The sequence below is a fragment of the Camellia sinensis genome, chromosome 11, assembly GCF_055761805.1.
Source record: "Camellia sinensis isolate YWXY chromosome 11, ASM5576180v1, whole genome shotgun sequence".
In the NCBI taxonomy this organism is placed as follows: Eukaryota; Viridiplantae; Streptophyta; class Magnoliopsida; order Ericales; family Theaceae; genus Camellia; species Camellia sinensis.
The window spans coordinates 9,990,042-10,009,505 of record NC_138971.1 but is presented as its reverse complement, the minus strand read 5'-3'; the positions used below and the strand labels follow the sequence as shown (position 1 = coordinate 10,009,505).

Below are 19,464 nucleotides of genomic sequence, written 5' to 3'. Positions count from 1 at the left end.
GTTCACATATTTTTGATTTTTTTTTTTTTCAAAATTAAAGCATAATTGATTATAATTTTTAGGTAAATTACACTGATACCCCCTAAGGTTTTTGTTTAATACAGATTCCCCCACATTTAAAAAATTACACTTATTCTCTGTCAAATTAAAATGACATATTTACCCCCTTTATATATATAAAATAATAAAATAATAAATATATTTTGTTCATATCATTTCAAAGAAAATAACAATTATCCTCTTTAATTTAACTCACACAAAAAATTAATTCTTTTTATTTTTCATACTTTTTATTTATTTATTATTTTTTTAATATTTTAAACAATTTTTTTATTTTTATTTTTTAAATACGCCTAATCTAAATATGTATAATATTTTGTGATTTTTTTTTTTTAAAATCACCAAATACAAAATTATACATTTCCATCTTTTCCGAATCCTGCGTTTCAGGCTGGCTACTGCCAAGTATTTTGCATACAACAATACATAAAATTATACGTTCCATCTTTTCTGCACATTGGGCTGCCAAGCATTCTCCACTTAGCACACTACAGGGGGCATGCATGAATAAAAGTGGGAAAGTAAACTGTTCTTTGAATTAAGAACATTGGATAGATAACCCTGTTGGGCAATCTTCACTGTATTTAAAATATTTAATTCTATTGTGTACAAAACAACAACTAGAATTTAAAGAAATAAAGAAAAGGAGAGAAATGGTTTGATTACAAAAATCAAACTCGAAATAATAAATAAATAAATAAATAAAAACAGATTTTATTTTGTTACAAAACAAAATTAAAATCTGATTTAAATAAATAACAGTAACACAAAAATTAATTAAATAACTTACTTGATTTAATTTCTTCGAATTATAATCTGATCAAGTCCAGTGTTTGACACTGTGTCCTTAAGACAGATTCGTCCTCTCCACGGTGCTTTCAGAATTTGAACGTCTATCTCCCAGGATAAAATGATCTACTACAAACAATAGCAGCACTACAAATTGTTTGCCTTACGAACACACTAAGTGTTTATACTCTCTCTGAGAAGAAAATAATGCAGCAAAATGAAGAGGAAGTTTGCAGAATTATGAAGAACGAAAATTAGAGTTACAAAATCCAAATGAGGGTGGTCCTATTTATAGATGTGAAGGTGGCTCTTAGTTTTGAATTGAACAGGTATCATACCTGTTGGGTTTTGAATTCAAACAGATTTGAATCAATTCAAACAGATAGTAAAACGGGAAGGGCCCTGTTTGGGTGTGCATTAATTCCAAAACAGTTTATTTCTGTTTGAAACCGGGAAGGGCCCTGTTTGGATGAACAAAAAATCCAAACTAATTTAATTCTGAATTCTGGATTTTATTTTAATAAAAAATAAAATTAAATTCAAATGTTTTTGGCCCAAAAAGATTAGAAGCCCAACCCAACCACACACCACACACCACGCACCCGCGCCCAAGCCCAGGCCCAGCCCAGCCCGCCCGACCGACCGGACGGACGGCGGCGGCGGCGCGCGCGCGTGTGTGGTGATTTTTGGGTCCAATGGGTCTAGCCCATTTTGCCCATAACCTCTCCCTCTAAAACACTTGGGTACCCCTTGGGGCACACCCCAAGTATCTCACCCTAAGCCTTATAAACCCTTTCAAAACCTCCCACCAAATCAATGTGGGACAAGCCAATTTACAACCTTAAGGAATTTCCACCAAAACTCCATTTCCATGGAGCACACTTTGGCTTCAATTTCCCATTCACTCGGTAATGGTTTTGAGCAACCAAATATACCACGTGAATCACAACGCGGCATAGAACGCGTTACCACTTTGACCCGAGTAAATCGACACTCGGGGCCCACCTAAAAAATAGACCAAACTTGAGGAAAAATTAACCATTTCCAACAATCCCCCACATGAATGGAATTTGATGACAACGGAAATGCAACAATATGCAGACGGAACGAAAGAGTATAAGTCGAAAATATCTTGCATCAGGATAGGTAGTTTTCGGCCTTGAACCTTCCCTAGTGATAACCTATCGGACTTACTGGCTGACCAATGGACGCGATGCCTTGAATTGTTCAGCCGTTTGTGTAAGCCAAGACAATAGATTTCACACAAAATATCTTCTAACACATCGTGGTTCTCACTGTTGTGTTCATTTTGGCCTTGAACGCGCCTGGTTTTCATAAGTGTTTCTAGAGAATTTAGCCTTTGCATTCTCATAGAACCGGCCCCAGTTCAACACTCATATAGGTGATTCTTATTGTGAGTATCTCCTTATACTCGTCTTGATTTTATGCCTTAATCAAGATATAAGTAATCATTAAAAGCAAAGCTTATCCTTATACCCCTGCATACAACATATGTTGCAGATATCACTCTCACCATAGGAATGGGTAGGAATTTTAATCCCTTGGTGATTTCTGGCGAGCCATACATAACTTAGTTGTCCCTTTGAACTTAGTTCTTGGGATCTCCAGTCATATAAGTAGGGTTACCATTATGACGACTCTTATGTAATAGGCTTTAATCCCATCCCCTTTGATGAACTATACACTAGCTCTTTTGTCAAACCTTTTGTTAACGGATCCGCAATATTCTCTTTAGATTTTATATAATCTATTGAGATTATTCCGTTTGACAACAATTGCCTTACGGTATTACGTCGACGACGAATATGTCGTGACTTACCATTATACATATGATTCTGTGCCCTGCCTATTGCAGATTGACTATCACAATGAATGCAAATAGCTGGCACAGGTTTTGGCCACATTGGAATGTCTTCTAAGAAGTGACGAAGCCATTCTGCTTCTTCACCTGCTTTGTCTAAAGCAATGAACTCGGATTCCATTGTGGATCGTGCGATGCACGTTTGTTTCGTGGACTTCCAAGAAACGGTAGCGCCTCCTAGAGTAAAGACATATCCACTAGTGGATTTTGAATCTTTAGTATCCGATATCCAATTGGCATCACAATAACCTTCGAGTACTGCTGGATATCGAGTAAAGTTCAAACCATGATCACGAGTAAATCTTAGATATCTAAGAACTCGAATGATCGCTTTCCAATGGTCTTCTCCAGGGTTACTAGTGTACTTACTCAATTTACTTATAGCATAAGCTATATCAGGACGAGTACAATTCATTAGGTACATTAGGCTTCCAATGATTTGGGAGTATTTTAACTGAGACACTGCATCACCTTTATTTTTCGATAAATAAAGACTGATGTCTACAGGTGTTCTAGCTAATTTCAAATCATCCTTGATAAATTTATCAAGAATTTTCTCAATATAATGAGATTGAGATAATGCATATCCGTCAGATGTTTTAGTAATTTTCATTCCTAATATAACATCTGCGACCCCCATATCTTTCATATCAAATCTTTTGTTAAGCATCTGCTTAGTTGATTTGATCATGTTTTGACTGCTTCCAATGATAAGCATGTCATCTACATAAAGACAAACTATGACATATCCTTGGTCAGTGTTTTTAACATAGACGCATTTGTCACATTCGTTTATCTTAAACCCATTAGTAAGCATTGCATGATCAAATTTTTCATGCCATTGCTTAGGTGCTTGTTTTAATCCATAAAGGGATTTTACAAGTCGACAAACTTTCTTTCCTTGCCCTGATACTACAAACCCTTCGGGTTGTTCCATATAGATCTCTTCATTCAGATCACCGTTTAAGAAAGCTGTCTTAACATCCATTTGATGTATTTCTAAATTAAACAACGCTGCTATAGCAATAAGCATGCGAATGGATGTTATTCTTGTCACAGGGGAATATGTGTCAAAATAATCCAGACCTTCCTTTTGTCTGTAACCTTTAACAACAAGTCTTGCTTTATACTTGTCAATTGAACCATCTGCTTTCATTTTTTCTCTTGAATATCCATTTATATCCAAGAGGTTTAGAACCTGGTGGAAGATCCACCAATTCCCAAGTATGATTTTGCATAATGGATTCAATTTCATTATTAACAGCCTCTTTCCACAAAGGTACTTCAGGACCTGTCATTGCTGCCTTAAAGCTTTGGGGTTCATTTTCTAACAAGTATGTCAAAAAATCTGGACCAAAGGATTTTGATGTTTTTGCTCTCTTACTTCGTCTTGGTTCATTATTAGTTAAATCCTGTTGGTCGAGACTATTACTAGTCTCTTGTGTTTGATTGTCATTAGTCTCTTGACTTTGTGTACAATCATAAGTTCTTTTCTGTGAACTTAATTCCTGTCCTTTCTTGTAAGGAAAGACATGTTCAAAAAACACAGCATTCCTTGACTCTATAATAGTGTTCACATTTATATCAGGTATATCTGATTTATAAGTCAGAAACCGATATGCACTACTATTCTGAGCATAACCAATAAACACACAATCTACTGTTTTTGGTCCAATCTTAGTCTTTTTAGGAACAGGTACTTCAACTTTTGCCAAACACCCCCACACTTTTAAGTATTTGTAAGAAGGTGGTCGACCTTTCCACAATTCATAAGGAATGCTTTTGGTTTTCTTGTGGGGTATTCTATTAAGAACATAATTAGCAGACAATATTGCTTCCCCCCACAAGTTCTGTGGTAAACCTGAACTTAGTAACATGGCATTCATCATTTCTTTTAGGGTTCTATTCTTCCTTTCAGCAATTCCATTTTGCTGTGGAGAATAAGGGGCTGTAGTTTGGTGAATAATGCCATGTTGTGCACAAAATTCATTTAATGGTGCATCATATTCACCACCCCTATCACTTCTAATATAAATCAATGAATTTTAAAACAAATTCAAGAAAAAACCAAAATAATTATGACTACTCAAGTCAGAATTAATGTTTTGACAAAATCATATCCTAATAAAAATTTTGCCTAAGAATCAAACAATTCAAAAACCCATTTGATTGTATACATTCTTGCAACTCAATAACAAATAAATGTCACTGTCATAAAAATATTTGTGACAGAAGAAAATTAAATTATCTCAACTAATGCAAGAGATACACCCCCATATTAATAAAATGGTTCATGGTTTAACAAATTCTACTACGCAAGTGAAATAATTATTAATGACATCTCATGTCACATAATTCAATAATCAACATAAAAGATTTCTTAAATTACTTCTCAATTAAACGGACCGATATAATTACATACATCTTCATGTTCAAATTTCTCTGGTATTTAAACACCCATTTAAAATTGATTAGAAATATTCAAATTAACATGCTTATGTCCAAAGTCGACATAACAATTTATCATTCCAAATCACTTGAAATTATTGTTAAGAAATAACTTGAGTAGATATCATACATGCATATCAAACGCATCAACTAAAAATAATGAATTAACAAAATAAATAAATCATGCATGAACCCATCACATGTATCATGAAATAAAAGGATTCTTAAATCATAAATAAAATTCAACGCATTTAAACTTTAAACTTCAAAATGACAAAACATACCTTCATTTAATAAGTTTGATTTGTACATAAATAAACAAATTAAATATGCATTAAAATGTTCTTGTGAATATATATATATATATATATTCCGACTCAAGTGCAGAAACAATTCAAGACTATGAATCCACATTGTAATAAAATAAAATTAGTTTGTAAAACTAATATTTTATTCTAGAAACAAATTCTTACATGTATACTCACGATGAACTATGATAAAGTCAAAAGAATTAACACCTTTTCACAAAGGGTTCAAAAATAAGTGGTCTACCAAAAGAAACCATAAGTCACTTATAAAATTAACAGATTGTGACCGAGTCACAAAGTTACATGATTGATTAACAAAATTAATTTTCTAGTTACTAAAACTAGAAAATAAATTACAATACAAAATAATTTTATTTTCCTTGTTACTAAAACTAGTAAAATAAAATACCGAAATAATATCTGATTACAAAAATCAGAAAACCAAACCACAAATTAATTTTGTAGTTACTTAAACCAGAAAATAAATTATGACACAAAATCATTTTACTTTTCTTGTTACTAAAACTAGAAATTACTATAATTTTATTTTCCTTGTTACTGAAACTAGAAAATAAAAAACCACAAAACTATCTGATTACAAAAATCAGAAAAAACACAAAATAATTTTCTAGTTACCAAAACCAGAAAATAAATTAAAACACAAATTAATTTTCTAGTTACTAAAACCAGAAAATAATTATAACAACAAAATAATTTTATTTTCCTTGTTACTAAAACTAGAAAAATAAAATATCACAAGAATTTTCTGTAATACCAAATAATATTCTGAATTGTTAATGACACCAGTATCGTACTACTAGTAGTTGTCAAAGAAAAGAGACAGTATATTACTACTATCTGTCAAATAGCATAAATCACTATTTGTTTTTCCAACCAGAATATTAATTTGAAAACACAGAAAATTAAATACAATAAAGATACCCAAAAATGTTCTGTCTTAAGATTGTTGGGCAATCTTCACTGTATTTAAAATATTTAATTCTATTGTGTACAAAACAACAACTAGAATTTAAAGAAATAAAGAAAAGGAGAGAAATGGTTTGATTACAAAAATCAAACTCGAAATAATAAATAAATAAATAAAAACAGATTTTATTTTGTTACAAAACAAAATTAAAATCTGATTTAAATAAATAACAGTAACACAAAAATTAATTAAATAACTTACTTGATTTAATTTCTTCGAATTATAATCTGATCAAGTCCAATGTTTGACACTGTGTCCTTAAGACAGATTCGTCCTCTCCACGGTGCTTTCAGAATTTGGACGTCTATCTCCCAGGATAAAATGATCTACTACAAACAATAGCAGCACTACAAATTGTTTGTCTTACGAACACACTAAGTGTTTATACTCTCTCTGAGAAGAAAATAATGCAGCAAAATGAAGAGGAAGTTTGCAGAATTATGAAGAACGAAAATTAGAGTTACAAAATCCAAATGAGGGTGGTCCTATTTATAGATGTGAAGGTGGCTCTTAGTTTTGAATTGAACAGGTATCATACCTGTTGGGTTTTGAATTCAAACAGATTTGAATCAATTCAAACAGATAGTAAAACGGGAAGGGCCCTGTTTGGGTGTGCATTAATTCCAAAACAGTTTATTTCTGTTTGAAACCGGGAAGGGCCCTGTTTGGATGAACAAAAAATCCAAACTAATTTAATTCAAATGTTTTTGGCCCAAAAAGATTAGAAGCCCAACCCAACCACACACCACGCACCCGCGCCCAAGCCCAGGCCCAGCCCAGCCCGCCCGACCGACCGGACGGACGGCGGCGGCGGCGGCGCGGCTTCAATTTCCCATTCACTCGGTAATGGTTTTGAGCAACCAAATATACCACGTGAATCACAACGCGGCATAGAACGCGTTACCACTTTGACCCGAGTAAATCGACACTCGGGGCCCACCTAAAAAATAGACCAAACTTGAGGAAAAATTAACCATTTCCAACAAACCCTGCTAGCTAGTATAGCGTGTTATTTTTGGCCAAAAAAATCTTTGTCAACTGGTCATAACGGGATTTCAAACAACCTAAGTTCACAAATTTTAGAAGTTATCTACAAAAACATACGGAAGACCATCAAACCATAATAAGCATTATCAATATGTCAAAAGAACAAAAACTCACATAATTGTAGGTGTTGATATTTAACATACAAGTCACTCTTCATAAATCAACTGTTACCACTGCAAAATCCTTGACCTTCCAAAATGGAAGTATTCCACATGAAAAAACAAAAGCTTTAGTCATCACAAGAAGTTCTCAGCTGCAATGCAATACAGAAAAAAAAAAAATTAAAAAAAAATAAGATGAGAAAGGAACTTCTGAAACGAGTTAATCACAAAACAAACAAGCAGCTAGCAATCAGCAACCAAAATCAACAGTGATTTAGACCCCCTCAAACTTCAACCCCCCCCACACACACGTGACGGGTGGTGATTGGAGGAGGAGACAAAAGAAAAAGAAAAAGAAAAAGTGACCAATTAAAAAAGAAAGGGGGCCAAAAGGGAGTGGGGGAAAAGGGGTCCCAATCTTTATTCTATGACTAAATGTACATTTTGAGCATTAAAATTATTTGCTGGTGCATTTTAATATTTAAATGTATGTACATAGTCATTCATGAGATGCATTGATCACCTACATATTCCAACATTGAAGATAGAGCAATCCTCTGTGCACAGAAAATGCCTAGAATATTCAATGTATGGTCCAGATTCTTTTAAGATGTGTGTTTCACCATACATGAGTCAATTTCAACAACACATTATCTTTATCAACATGTTTGTTTTGGGATTTGAGGGGAGGGGATCAAAAATTTTAATCTGTGGAGCTTACAAATATCATGTATGTTTTGGAAAAGTGTCCATAGGACTCTGAAGCCCCACCAATGAGGGATTAGCAATCCCTTGGAGGACTTGAGTTTGGGAATCTAATCCCATGGGATTAGATGTAAAAAGATTTTATTGCCCCTACTTAATAAAAATATAAAGTTAACATTATTATATAAGAGTGTTTTTACATAATTTCATAGATTTAATCCCAACTAATTAATACTTCCACACAAGTGCACAAACAAGCACAATTTATCTTCCAACCTAATACCACCACACTGTATTCCACTCACTCAATCCCACCATACCAATAATTCCATCCAACCTAATGCGGCAAACAAACGTGGCCTATGGTTATATTTCTATGTGTGGATAAGCTATCCATCTATTCATTTTCTAGGCATTGAATTTAACCTATTAATGCAAGTAACTCTTCATTTACCAGAAGAATCAGTGAATTTGATGCATTAATACATATAACTCATGTATTGATTCTTAATTGGGTCATTAATGGGTGCTGAGGTCTATAAAGACCCCTCTACCTACATCAACCCCTAATGTATATCGTATATAGTATTGTAAGCATTTATCAACAATATGATTAAGAGTGGAAGGTCAAGGTTCAAGAAGGGGCCAAGACAATTGGAGTTGAGCCAAGTGAAAGGGAAGAAGTGAAAAAGAAAAAAGGTAAGGAAGTGTTTATGCTCCGAGGGTGATCTTATTTCTATCCATCCTCCTCCATCAAATGTGTTGATGTTCTTAGCTTTTGTGTAGATAATAAGGTGTCTTTTTGTGCAGATCCTAAGAGTCCGTCTAATGCTCTCCTTTGGAAGTGATTATCCCCTCAAAGAGAGTGAAATGGGGGGTAATCCAAATGATGAAGTTTCAAAGGAAGATAAAGAAATTGAAGGAGATGTGAGTAATCTAAATGGGCTATAGCTCTTCGACAATCTTCACATCCCAAAGGGGCTTCATAGACCCTCTCAGATGGAAAATTTGTTGTTCCACGGACAAACCTATCTTCAAGAAGTGAGAACAAGAAGAAGCTCCTCGAGAGAATTGCAAATATTAAGCTTGATAAAGAGAATGCTAACCTCTCTATCAAGTCTAAGAAATCTAGTTATAACACTTATATAAGATAGTAGGCATTGTCCTCTAGCTTCGCATGTTGTTTGTTGCCTTGGCCTAGCTCTTGCGCTGTGAGTTTTTTATTTTTACTTTTGTTTTTGTAGTGGTAGGCCTTTGCTTTGTATGCTCTACTTTGATGCCTTGCTCGACCATCTTGTCCCTTTTGGGAGTGTATCAAGCCTCACTATAACATTTTATTTTTTTGGTATATCTAAACCGCTTACCTACCCATTTTTTATTTTTTTTATTTTTAATAAGAAAACCAAACTTGAATTCAACTCTTGAGAGTTTTCAAGCCTAAGGAAGGCATTAATATGGTGGAGATTTGGACTACCCACTTGTGCATGGTTAGTTTGAATCATATGACGAATGGTCGGACTGTTGTATCCTAGGAGACATGAACCAAAATGGAATGATCTAATGCACCAGTCAGAAGGCTTTGCCAATCACAGAGGCCGACTTGAATCTCCTTAACTGAGATTATCACGCCATAGTCCATTATCCACTATTATTTAATAGTGGATTTGCATAAAAGAAGTGTGGAGTGCATAAGCCAAGCCCCCTTAGAGAGAGCGGCAAGTACTGCATGAGCTCGTAAGGCAAGTATGAAACGAGCCTTGTCTAACAAAGCCGAGCGACAAAGAAAATGGCTCAATGGGAACCATTCGGATATATGGTTTAGCTGGCTGATCTTATCAACCCCGTCATAGGTGAACCTCTATAAGGAGGTTCAGACGTAAGCTGAGTTAGCCAAATCACCTAAAAATTTGGTATCTTTTTGTGGTTGATGTTTGGCTCTTTATTTATACATTTGGAAATCATAATCAAAAGATTCAAAGGTTGAAGCCAACACTCAAGAAGCTCAATAGAAATATGTAGATCTCAAACTAGTCCTTTTGGTACAACAAGAGAAAAGACCTTGATCACATCCTTCTGTGTAGAGGAGGAACCTTTAAGGCCAATTTATATCCTTGCTATAAAGAGGTATGAATCCATCATTGAGTTAAAACTATTAATTTACTGCTAATCTCATTTACCCATGATTATCTTTCAATATTTGTTCTATTGAAGACATAAAAAATGAAATATTTGTCACAATAGGGAAAACCCAATTTAAAAGAAGAAGAACCAAGGTCACCCTTCATAAATTGTTTGTGCCAAGAGTGGGCATATTGCTCAACTTTAGTGGCGACTCTAGAAATATTGCTAAGAGCTTTGATTGAAATTTATGCAGAAAAAATAAAATAACGACACCTACCAATATCTATCAGCTACTTTCAACAAATAAATAAATATATGAAATTCCACAATTACTCTTGACAAGTCATACAACTCATACCTAGTCTTTATAGAGGTTGAAGTTAGGATGAATTTTTTTGTGATTGCCATGGAAGATTTAAAAAAGTACCACTTGCAAGAAAGCGTGCTTAACATAGTCATGGAACTTAAACGTGATGCTATAAACCAAAAGCATATGGTAATAGGTGGGCATGTCATGAAAGTCTGTTTCAAATTAGGTGATGAAGCTGATGAATATAGCAATGGAAACATTAATTTGCTTATCCAAAAGAGCCATGAATATAAATTTCTCAAAAAACCTTTCACAAGAGTCTCTGAAAGAGTTTGTGGACATGGTTGAACGTTGTTCAAACTTGAACACACCATTTCTTCTCCCATCTAGATTGACTGCAATTCCATCCTGACCCTGCTCAGGAAAAACAGTCAATACCAACCTCCGAAATTATTATGGCCTACCATGGTTTTAAGGGTTTCTATGAAATTTGGTTTCAAAAAAATCCCCAACCTTAGTTTGATACTAAAGAAGAGGGAGTTCTAAGCCTATTTTGGCCTAGGCAAATCAAGAATTTATTGTGCACAATTGAATATCTTCACAACAAGAAGGTGTTTCATGGAAGGTTAAACTGTGTGTCCAACTATGTTATGGTTGGGGATGAAATTCATCTCATCAATCCTAGAATAGATGCATCAAAAGTGCCAGATCGTGACCTAGACAACTTAACCCGTACAGATATCTTGGCATTTAAGGATTTTTTGGTCAACCACATGGCTTCAAATTACCCTGCCAATGACTTGAATGGCGTCACTGATTGGCCTTACTTCCTGGGCCTATTTGATTTTGGAAGGTGAGTTCCTCAAATTGGTTATAATTACATTATGTTTTTGCTTTGCAATATGGTTATTTTAAACTTGTTATCTCGAATTGTAAGCAGGATAGAATTTGCAAATGGTAAGTATGTCTTCGAAATTTAATCTGGACTCTAGATCAACATGGGAATATTAACCAGATTCTATCTTGGCAAAAGAGGATTCAATTGCTTAAGCAAGATTTTCTAAATTCTGTAAATTTATTGTCGTAAATTTCAATTTGCAATTCTAATTGTACTTACATGGTTGAAAATTAGATGGTGGATTGGCTAGGATGATTTTAGTTATTTGGCTATTAGGACTGGGTTCAATTGCCATGTTATTGTATTTGCCATACATCTATGCATAAACTTACAATATCTTTTCAAGTTAATTTGCTATTATTGTTGATTGCTTTATCGTTACCTTATTATATGAATTTGCTATTTGCTTATGTGGGATTCTTGGAAATTGAACTATTATATGGGTGATTTATTCGTTAAAATTTGTGAGATACGAGCTAGTTGACGATATTAAAATTTGATCTTCCCTGTTAAATTTGCCAAAATGCTCTCCTGTGATGTTCACTTGCTCTCAACTTCAACAAACTCTTCTCTACTTGGCATACACCATAAGTTTCTATTATTTTCTAATTGATCACTTGCATTTTCTTGAAGTTCTTGATTAGCTTATTTGAGTAGTGATCATATACCTGTTTAGAAGGGATCATATACTCGTTTAAGGGCCGGCAATTGTGAATGTTATTTAGAATTCCACAAAGGGGTTATAGCATTTCATAGGGTTTCTTATTTTTTTTTAATTCTATTACTTTCTATCACTCTTGTAGGATTAGGCAGCTTAAAAAACAGCCTGTCCTTATGGATAGGTGTGAGAGATTTCAGTACTATCAAGATTGGTCTGATTATTTCAAATGTTCAACTGCAACAGCACATGATCGAATGAATGTTTGGGACGAAACGGATAAACATATGCCAATTCTTTTGAAACATTCGGATGCTTTAATTGAGGAAGATTCAATTTTATATGAGGTTTATACTTCCAACCAAACAAAACCCTATGAAATCCCATCCATTGAGTACCTTCAACGGTTCATACGAAATGTAATTAAACATTTTAAGGAACATGAATCAAACGTGGTCTTTAAAATGTGCCTTAAAATGTAATTAAACCCTTTTTTATTCATGTTCCTTAAAATGTTTAATTACATTTCGTATGAACTGTTGAAGATGCTCACTGGACGTGGTCTCATAGGGTTTTGCTTGGTTGGAAGTATAAACCTCATATAAAATTGAATCTTTTTCAATTAAAGCATCCCAATGTTTCAAAAGAATTGGTATATGTTTATCCATTTCGTCCCAAACATTCATCTGTTGTGGTTGAACATTTGAAATAATCAAACCAATCTTGATAGTACTGAAATCTCTCACCCCTATCCATAAGGACGGGATGTTTTTTAAGCTGCCCAATCCTACAAGAGTGATAGAAAGTAATAGAATTATAAAATCATAAGAAACCCTATGAAATGCTATTCCCTTTGTGGAATACTAAATAACATTCACAATTGCCGGCCCTTAAACGAGTATATGATCACTTCTAAACAGGTATATGATCACTTCTCCAATAATCTAATTAAGAACTTTAAGAAAATGCAAGTGATCAATTAGAAAATAATAGAAACTTATGGTGTATGCCAAGTAGAGAAGAGTTTGTTGAGGTTGAGAGCAAGTGAATATCACAAGGGAGCATTTTGGAAAATTTAATAGGGAACATTAAATTTTAATATCGTCAACTAGCTCATATCTCACAAATTTTAACAAATAAATCACCCATATAATAGTTCAATTTCCAAGAATCTCACATAAGCAAATTCATAAAATAAGGTAACAATAAAGCAATCAACAATAATAACTTAACTTGAAAAGATATTGAAGTTTATCCATAGAGATATGACAAATACAACATGACAATTGAACCTAGTCCTAATAGCCAAATAACTAAAATCATCTTAGCCAATCCACCATCTAATTCAACAACATAAGTACAATTAGAATTGCAAATTGAAATTCACAACAATAAATTTACAAAATTCGGAAAATCTTGCTTAAGCAATTGAATCCTCTTGCCAAGATAGAATCTAGTTAATATTCACATGTTGATTTAGAGTCCAGATTAAATTTTGAAAACATACTGTAACATTTGCAAATTCTATCCTGCTTACAATTCGAGATAAATCTAACAATTCGAGATAGCAAGTTTAAAATAACCATTTTACAAAGTAAAAACATAATGTAATTATAACCAATTTGAGGTACTCACCCTTCAAAATCAAATAGGTCCCGGAAGTAAGGCCAATCAATGAAGCCACTCAAGTCATTGGCAGGGTAATTTGACGCCATGTGGTTAACCAAAAAATCCCTAAATGCCAAGATATTTGTACAGGTTAAGTTGTTTAGGTCACAATCTCGCAGAAACACAATTTAACCTTCCATGAAACACCTTCTTGCTGTGAAGATATTCAATTGTGCACAACAAATTCTTGATTTGCCTAGGCCAAAATAGGCTCAAGGTTGGGGATTTTTCTAAAACCAAATTTCATAAAAATCCTTAAAACCATGGTAGACCATAATAATTTCGGAGGTTGGTATTGACTGTTTTTCCTGGGCAAGGTCAGGATGGAATTGCAGTCAATCTCGATGGGAGAAGAAATGGTGTGTTCAAGTTTGAACAACGTTCAACCATGTCCACAAACTCTTTCAGAGACTCTTGTGAAAGGTTTTTTGAGAAATTTATATTCATGGCTCTTTTGGGTAAGCAAATCAATGTTTCCATTGCTATATTCATCAGCTTCATCACCTAGTTTGAAACAGACTTTCATGACATGCCCACCTATTACCATATGCTGTTGGTTTATAGCATCACGTTTAAGTTCCATGACTATGTTAAGTACGCTTTCTTGCAAGTGGTACTTTTTTAAATCATCCATGGCAATCGCAGAAAAATTCATCCTACAACAAAAAAAACAGATGAAAATTAAACAAATTTCAAAAAAAAAAAAAAAAAAAAAAGCAAGGGGTGGAGGAAGAGAACATGAACAGTGAGGGTGTAGGGAAGAGATAGAAGTTGGAGGGGCATGGGCAGTGAGGGATAGCAGGGAAAGAGAAGGGAGAGTCAGTGGTCACTGGTGAGCGGAAGGGGGTAAGAGAGAGTACCTACGACGGTGGTGGTCGGTGTGCAGTAGGGTTGTGCCTGATCGCCCCTCCTCTTCACTTCCTTGCTCTAGGGCGAGAGACCTATTCGTGTTCAGATCCTCCAAAATCCTTTGTGATCTTGGAGTGGATGTTTATAAATGTTTAGTTGCAAACACTCGTCTCCCCTACTCCCTTGTTGCTTCTCTGCAACACATCACTTCAATACTATTTCGGAGCCCTGTCTCTTAGGTTTGACACGTGTTGGGTTGGGAACATTTCCACTATTCGCGGGACCTTCTTCTCTCTTTGGTCTTCTTCTCTCTCTCTCCTCTCTACTCAAACCCCACACCCAACTCACCCCCTCTTCCACATTCCCACCACCCACCATGAACAAGACATTCACAAAAACACATCCACGTCACAGACAAGGAAGGAAATTAAATGGAACTAACAGCAGCCATGTTTTCTTTTCTCCTTATTTCGTTCTCACTCCTCTCCTCACTCAGAATACCAACCCGATCGGATTTTCCCTAGAGGCTTCTCCATTGACGGTGATCGACCGATACCCTACAAAGACGATGATTCTCTCCTAGTAGCTCCCGTGTGACATTGCCTTCGATTATAAAAGGAAATCTAACTTAGTTCACATTGCCTTCCTTCTATTTTCCTCACATTCATACAAACTTCATTCACATTTTTTTTCAAAAAAAAAAAAAAAAAAAAAAACTTTCTAAAATAGAAAATTGAGGAAAACTAGAAAAATTGCCAAAAAGAAAAGAAAAGAAAATCAAAAAAATTAAATGGAGTGTATTGAGTAAACCAAGATTTTCACTTTTACGAACAAATCTTTGATAATAAAGAAGTGTATTAAAGGCAAACTAAGAAGATGACTGTGGAGAGTGTGTATATTGCAGGATGGTGGGGCTTCGAGTCAACGGCTACCGTTGTTGCTAGATATACTCCTCCAGCAGGAAAATTGACGTTGATGGGATGTAGGGAATACGGAAGTGAAGACAGCCATATAGGGAAGTGAAGAGAGCCATTTAGGGAAGAGAAGTAAGATGTGATTGTGGGACGCCGTCGTTTGTTAATCTCAGACGGTGTCGCTGTCACTCCGTTCTTCTATTTTTTCCTTTCAATCGTCAATGGAGATTTTGGGGCTAAAGCTTGAGTCTGTTTGCCTCTGTTACTCTAACAACATTTCTCCTATAATCAAGCTGAAGATTGGATTGAGATTACATTACAATCCAAAGAACTAATATCATTATATTAGGACCAAATGGGAGTAGGGATGGCAGTGGGGGGTTAATGGGGTGGATATTAATTTCTCATCCCTATTCCTCGTGGGTACTACCCTCCCCATCTCCTAATGGGTTTGGATTTTTCCTAACCCAACTTGACATTTTTTTTATTTTTTTATTTTTAAGGTTCACAACCAATTTTTTAAGCTTCACAACCAAAACTAAATATATATTCAATTTTATTTTATTTGGCTCAACAACAAAATTAAATACACATTAATTAATTAAAAAGTTTGTCTTAAAATAATCAAATACACAATTTTGAGACATTCAAATAAGTTTTTAGTAATTAAAAAAAAAGTGGAAGAACCTGTTTGAAGAAAGTGTTATAAGACCCAGATTAAATTGCATCAGGACATAAATAAGGAATTGTTTGCTGATCTCTACCAACCAACACTAATACAAAGCTACCCATGTTCATCCCAGCAATAGCGCAAACAAAAATAAAAAAATTGTAACAAATCAAAATGCATAGCAAAGATCCTAATGACAGAACCAACAAAATAATGTCAAAAAACTCTCACCAAAACCCACATATGGATAATTACACTCTAAATACACATGTATGTCAAAGTATCTATCTGCGTAATTCTCAATCGATATTGATGGTTGTAAACCATCAACACATAGTTGGGAATTTGCTTGAGAGTTTGCTCCAACTTAAGACATTATCAATGCCTAAAATCCTAGAGAACATTAATGAATAAATAACCTAGAATCCCCATTTAGGCATTTAGTCAAACAGTTTAATGAAACAAAACTCATATCCTAAAATGGAAAATATCTTCACCCAGCTAACATACCAATTCTTTATACTCAGTTTGAAGTGTGTCAAATGCAAGACTCATATCCTACAAAATACTGCAAATATAAATTGGTTTTAAAGGCCCTTGCTAAGCAATAAATTCAAATTCACCACATCCACCGTCAGAATCAAGAAATTTAAGACAAATATCAGCTGAAATATTTGGCTCCTACCCAAAAATAAAAAATTATTATTGGCTGAAATTTCAGTGGTGATTGATTACCAATAATTTATTGCTATCTAGATATGCAAATTTGAAATTACTAGTTTTTAACCTAGTTCGTTGATTGAGATATTTAGTTATAGTGACCTTTTACCTGGTTTAGTAATGAAATTGAAAGTATCAAAGTCACAGCCTTTCCCAAATACCCATCCAAAAAACCAGAGAGAGAAAGAGAGAGAAGAACAAAAATTCCATCAAACATTAAATTTGATTACAAAAAATTATTCCAAGAAAAAATCAGGAAAATTCCTAATAACAAAGAAATTAGTGTGAATGAGACAGTAAACGCTCTTAAATCTCATCCAAAAAAAAAAAAAAAACTCTCGTCTCTAAGACAAAAACTTAATTAGAGAAGGAAAAAAATGTGGGAATTTTGAAAAGATAAGAAACTTATACCACAGCTAAAATGTCTTGCCAACAGCTATTGCCTTCAAAAACCATAACTTGTTTAATATGCAAAACCACATTCAAAGTTAAAGATGTACTAAATTTCAACACTAGCTAGTGCAGGAACTTGATATTTTTAGTTTCCAACACCCGTCTACTCACACCCAAACCTTAGAGAAAATTCAAACCAGACAGACATGGATCAATATCTGGGTGGAAAGCCTACAATAACAGATGTACATGAATAAATCAAGATAATTAACCAAGAACCCTTTTCCTTCAATAAAAATACATGGATAGCGTGAATGCTTGTGCCACGTGTGTGCAACCATGTGAGAATGAGACTTATTAATCTTATAGAATTCAAAGATCAGTGGAAATTTAGAAACAATAAACCCATCCATAGACTAGAGAACCAATTCAACAAGCTCTACCATGGATTCAAAGCATCTACAATTATCAAAGAAAACCTCATATTGATTGTTGTTGAATGAATCAAGCTCTTTAACACTGACCACATTGCAATGTATTAACTAAAATAAACTAAAATAAACCCTTTTGACAAACTATAAAGTGGGAAAACAAGAAAGAGAAACAAATTGAGTAGGTACCGATAACAACAACGCAATTTCAAGGGCTTTTGGATCTTTGAATGTAATAAATGCAGTCTTTGATTGCCCTGTATCTCTGCAACCCAATTTTTGCATAACAAATCAAAACAGAAGAACCCAATAAACAAATCAAAAAATAGTTGGAAAACATTATAAAAAAACATTATACTATGGGAAAATGGTTTAACAATCAAAATTAGCACTTGGGTATGCACAAAACAATTAAAAATTTGCATAAAGTGTCGCCAAATTAAGAGAGATACGACAGAGCACTCACCATAACAACTGCGAAGACCTCCTCGCGTTTGGGTTCTTCTTCTTCACTGGTAGATTCTACAACTTGCGAAGCTTGGGCTTCTTGGAGAGGAAGTGGAGGAGCTGAACCTGTGGGAAGAGAGAGAGGGATGGCAACGGGCCGGGGCGGGGCCGGAGAACACACTCCTTGTCCCCATGATGAAAACTTCCCCGGCCCGTACCTGATCCTCGACCCGATCCCCGACGGGGAACCTATCACCGTCCCCATCCCCGCCCCCTAACGGGGATCGGGTTTCCCCGACCCCGAAAATTCCCCGGACAAAAAAAAAAAATCTCAGCTACATCATCATCAACAAACATGACACACAGAGAGATCTAAGTAGAAAGAGAGATCTGAGAAAGAGATCTGAGCAACAGCAACAACATTATCATCAAACAACATCAACAACATCATCAATATCACACACACACACACAATCTGAGTAGAGAGATCTGAGCACAGAGAGAGAGAGATCTGCCGTGGTGGAGAGAAGAGAGGAGGAGGAGGCGACGGAGATGGTCGCTGCGGTGGCACCGACGAGAAGGTAATGGTCGCTGCGGAGGCGACGGTCGCTGAGGAGAAGGCGACGTCGCTGCCTCCCTTTGCTCTCTCTCTCTCGCTCTTTTTCTCTCTCACAAATTCGGTGGATATAGGGTTAGTATATATATATATATAGGAATAAATATAGGGGTATATATGTAATTTCAGCTCGGGGAAAACGGGGTCGAGGATGGGGTCGAGGCTGGGGCTCAAAAATATATCACCATTCCCGGCTTGAAAATTATCAGGAATTTATTTTCGAATATCATCCCCGGTCCGTCGGAGGTATTTTTCGAGAAAAAATCATTATAATCGAGGTCGGGGGGTCAGGTTCCTGTTGGGCCGAGTTTAAAAGTAACGAAGAGAACCCTAAACACAAAATATGGGGGAATGGGGGGTACCCATCCTGACCCATATCCTACGAATATTTTAAAACACTGTACGCCACTTAGCTATGTTTGGAAAGTGAGTGTTGTGGCT

At 35.1% G+C, this 19,464-nt stretch overlaps 1 long non-coding RNA gene across 1 annotated transcript; it reads right to left on the bottom strand.

Moving 5' to 3' along the window:
- Window positions 1–7,583: 7,583 nt before the first annotated feature.
- LOC114296102 (uncharacterized) lies at window positions 7,584–19,119 on the bottom strand. The gene is made up of 3 exons (XR_003641097.2): window positions 18,427–19,119; window positions 18,150–18,225; window positions 7,584–7,775 (listed from the first exon to the last, which is right to left on the bottom strand). It is a non-coding gene; the product is annotated as an uncharacterized LOC114296102 (long non-coding RNA).
- Between the last annotated feature and the right edge of the window lie 345 nt (window positions 19,120–19,464).